This window comes from Galeopterus variegatus, unplaced genomic scaffold, assembly GCF_000696425.1.
Source record: "Galeopterus variegatus unplaced genomic scaffold, G_variegatus-3.0.2 Scaffold549, whole genome shotgun sequence".
NCBI lineage: Eukaryota > Metazoa > Chordata > Mammalia > Dermoptera > Cynocephalidae > Galeopterus > Galeopterus variegatus.
The window spans coordinates 63,476-67,900 of NW_007726660.1; the positions used below are offsets into that span (position 1 = coordinate 63,476).

Sequence of the window (4,425 nt, forward strand, 5' to 3'; positions counted from 1 at the left end):
TGGCATCATCCCATTCGATTCTCACAGCAATACTCTAAAGTTGGAACTATTGTCATGGATGGGAAAACCTAGGCTCAGAGATGGAAGGTGTATCCTAAGACACACAGCCAATTAGAGACTTTGCATTTAAACCCAGGTCTTCCTCAGAGAGGCTAAGCTGCCTCATGACTCATTTCTGGATGACCTGAGGGATTTTCTCCGTGCAAGTGGGGAGAAAGAAGCTTCGACGAAAACGTTCATCTCTGCTCAAGGTAAAGTCCGGGCACTCGCCTAACTTGCCAAAACTCCTGGTGAACATCTGACCCCGGCCTTTCCCGGTGCCGGAGAAGTGGCGCGCATGCGCGCGGCCCCGCCCCCCGGGAGGATGCCGCTTTTCGCTTTCTGCTCCGGGGCTTGCGCACTACGTCCCCAGCCAGAGACTCCTTCGCTGCCGGGGACTTCCGGTGCGCGCGGGGTGCGGTTCCGGGTCGTGGCGCGACTCGGGGCAACAGGGCTGCTGCTTGTTCGGCCGGCGGCGGCGAGCAGCAGGGGCATGAGGGCGAGCCCGGGAGGCGGCAGGTGAACGGGCCGGGAGGAGCGCCGGCCCCCGAGGATCCCGAGAGTGCAAAGCTCGGGGCAGGGGCTGGGAGGCGTGGGGGAGCTGGGCCCTCCCCTCAGGAACGTGTCCTGGGGCCGACCCGGCCCATAGTGTGGAAGCAGCTTCAGGTAAAGGTTGCCCCAGCCGCTGGCTCCCTTGCTTGCCCGCCAGCCTGCCAGCCCACCCGCCCGCGGAACCTGGCGGCCCTCTCACTCCTCGTTTCGGAGCTGCCCAGCGGGCCGCCTGGTAGGCCCTTGCTCAGGTGGCTCGGGAGTATCCGTTTCCTGGCCCTTTCCAGAACTGTAGCCTGTGGTGAGCCTGACAGCAGGGTGTGAAGTTTAGGAGAGGAGAAACTAGTAGTCCTGGTAGTGTTGGGGTGGGGTGTGTGTGCCGTTGGCTTCTGCAGTTTCTGGCCCTGCAGTTGGCAATATCTAAGTGCTCCGATCTTCATAATGTGAAATCAAGTTTTTAAAGTGTTGCCTGTGTGGTCCCTGTTTCCTAGTGCTCCTCCCCATCCTCCCGAAGGGGTCAACAGCCTCGCAGACTTTTTACTAGCTAGAGTGCTGCTGGAACTTTGATTCATTTTTTTGTTGATGGGAGTGGCAGGGAGTCTTCCAGAACTCTTTAAGGCTGGAAAAAAAAAATTGTAGTTGAAAAAGAACGTTACCTTAATCAGAGACCCAAAGTTGACTGAGAAATTGGTTAAAACTTCATTCTGAATGAATGCAAGGAATTTTTGAAGCCTACCACTGTACCTGGCACTGTGCAGAACACTATGTTATAAACCAAAATCAGCATAGTTCAAAACTTTCCCAGATGTAAGCAGTCAAATGAAGACACACGCTAGTTAAAAAAAAAAAAGCATTCTCATTCTGTTTTGACAGGCACAAGGGGTGGATCCCTAATGTTAAAACCCACTAGAGCAGAAAAGGAGGCACCATGTTTTTATTCCTCATATCCTATGAGCCCACTCAAGGTGCTCAGTAAATGCTGAAAGAGTTCATGATGAAGCCATAATTGTTTTCGTCATTTTCAGTTTATACATCTGCAAGCTCTCTGGGGCCTATCAGACATGTTGGTTGCCTTCCTTTCCCATTCAACTTGTGCTCATATTTACCTTCAACTACTGTGTAAGCGGACTGCACTTACATTCCTCTATACCTCCTAATCTGGCTCCTGACTTCCTTTCCAGTTATGCTTGAAAAGTCCCCTTCCTTAATGGCCCCACCTTGATCCATTACTCTAGATAGTAGGATCTCAAATCACCATTGTTTTTTTCCTATGTTCATTTGTTTTTTTTCTAGGACATTCTCCCTGCCTTCTTTAGAAGGTTTCCGCTTTTCTACCTATTGACATGCTACCCGTGGGTCAGCTGAAGTTGGCTTCCCTCAACCAATTTTGGACAACCTCAGATGAAAATGATTTGCTTCTCTAGAATCCTATGAACACTCATTATTATATTTGTAATTATTTCATTTAGCAAACATTTATTGAATATGGATATATGCCAGATATCATGCTAGGCAATGCAGAAGTAAATAGGACTCCATTTTTGTCACAGGGAGCTCGATTTAGTGAGAGAGATAAGGAAGTTAATAATCGCAACACAGACTGATAAGTACATGTGTGAAAGGTCTTTTATGATACACTAGTAGTACAGAAGGGGAATAGGTCATTAACTCTTGAGGGGTTGGATATGGCCAGGGGATGCTTCATAATGTGAGATAAACTAAACTAAACTTTATTGAGTATATACTATATATTGGGTATTACATACAGGTTTCTCTTCTTTAATCATTTTAACCTCAATTTACAGATTAGGAAGACTCAGGATAAATTACACAGCTGGTACAAGATAGAGCCAGGATTCAAACCCAGGTCTGTCTGATCTGCGCTTTTTCCATTACATGCCTTGCCTTCTCTCTCACACCATAGCTCTCTTTATGCAAGTCCATATTGAAGTAACTAAACAAGAGAAAAAATACGAATGTTAAAATAAGTGGTACAGAAGGTCCATTAAGTGTGGAGAAGACCGTGATCTTCCAAGGCAAGGAGATGGTAGGTGGGTCAGCTCAACTTTGAATATGAGTGAAGAAGACAGTCTATAGATATTAAGCATGGACTCTGAATTCAACTCCTGGTCCCTCCTTTTACTAGATACGTGACCTTTGGTGAATAACTGAAAGCAGTCGTATTCTTTTTTCGTGTCCAGCAACGGACCGCAACCCTCAGTGTTGCGCCCGTACCAGACCAGGACCGGCAATGGGATCGCAACCCTCGGTACTGCGCCACCCCTCGCTCAGCCAGTGAGCGGGAACCGGTCTGTATGTGGGATCCGAACCCTCGGCGGGAGTGCCGCCGCACTCCCAGGCGGCGCACTGTAGCAGTGTGCACCGGGCCGGCCCAAGCAGTCATATTCTTCAATTAGGGGTTGGGATGGGGGACAATATTGACTAAAGTGTAGTGAATATTTAATGAGGTAATTTGGATTAAAGGGCTGGTATAAGGTAAGGTGCCCTGAAATGAGAGCTGTAAGATGCAAAGATATGCCTGTGGCATGGTTTTAGAGTGGTGAACGAGTTTACAGCCTAAGTAGGATACCAGGAGGTAAAGTTGGAGGGACAGTAGGGGTCAGAGTCAGTGAGGGCTTGCATGCCAGGGAAGAACAAGAAATTCCAGTTTCTGCTCATAACTTTTCCAGTTAATAAATATTTTGAGGATCTGTGATTCATTTAGCACTGCCAGGCAAAATGTTAGAACTTGGGGAAACAGAGAAATAAAAGCAGGTCTTCACCCTGAGGTTTTGACATTCCAGTGGGGAAAACTTGTGTGCAGGTGAACTGTGGCAAAGTACTGTAGTTACTGAGGTAGAAATCCCCACAGAGTACGGTGGAGCATAAAGAAGGGAATGCAGGTAATGGTAGCTAATGAATACTTGGTACGTGCCAGCATTGTGTTAAATGCTTTATCTCATTTATTCCTCTATGAGAAGGTGTTATTAGCATCCTGATTTAACAGATGAGGAAACTGGAACACAGAGAGGTTAAATAACTTCCTTGAGTTTATACAGCTGGTGAAGCTGTGAGATGGGGAATTATCTGCTAGACTTTGGAATCTCCACTCTTCAGTATTACATCATGTTGCTTGTTCTTTGTGATGTGGATGGCAGTACTCTGGAGAGGCTTCAGACAGGAGCTAGCCCTTGAGCTGTAGCTTCAGTATGCTAGTCACTGTGCTAGGCAGTAGGGATAATGAGGAACAGAAGTGGCCTCTGCATTGAAGGGCTCTTCGCCTAATCTTTCACTTTAAATATATTCCTTTCTTTGTGGTGGAGGTACTTGTTTTGTTTGTTGACTCATAACTGAAGACTTCAGAAAGTTGCAGTTCAGTGGATATTTATACTGCATTTTGGACTAAGAATTTGGAAATCTGTTATTCTGATGTATAGGCCTTGTTGTTAAGGGCACGGCAGTAGATATCAACTCATTATATGACCAGGAGTTCTGTCATATATTTTTTTTTTTCCTTTTTTTTTTGTCTTTTTTCGTGTCCGGCAACGGATTGCAACCCTCAGTGTCGCGCCCGTACCGGACCGGGACCGGCAACGGGATCGCAACCCTCCGTGTCGCACCCGCACCTCGCTCAGCCAGTGAGCGGGAACCGGTCTGTATGTGGGATCCGGACCCGTGGGCGGGAGCGCCGCTGCGCTTCCCAATCAGCGCACTATCCAGTGCGCCACCGGGCCGGCCCAGGAGTTCTGTCATATTACATTTTTTCCCCATGGGAGATACCCTGACATTGTTTCTGTGGGTTTCAAGTTTTTGATAAGTTTTTTTTTTTTTTTTTTT

General features: G+C 47.4%; 1 protein-coding gene across 4 annotated transcripts in view; it reads left to right on the forward strand.

Moving 5' to 3' along the window:
• Positions 1–439: 439 nt before the first annotated feature.
• The window catches only part of MAPKAP1 (mitogen-activated protein kinase associated protein 1), a 263,963-nt gene continuing 259,977 nt past the window's right edge, over positions 440–4,425 (forward strand). For 3 of the 4 annotated variants that reach the window (XM_008569957.1, XM_008569959.1, XM_008569958.1), the window contains exon 1: positions 440–705. The gene's annotated coding sequence lies outside the window, so the exon portion shown is untranslated. The remainder of the gene's footprint in view (positions 706–4,425) is intronic. The other variant, XM_008569961.1, reaches the window with a different exon arrangement.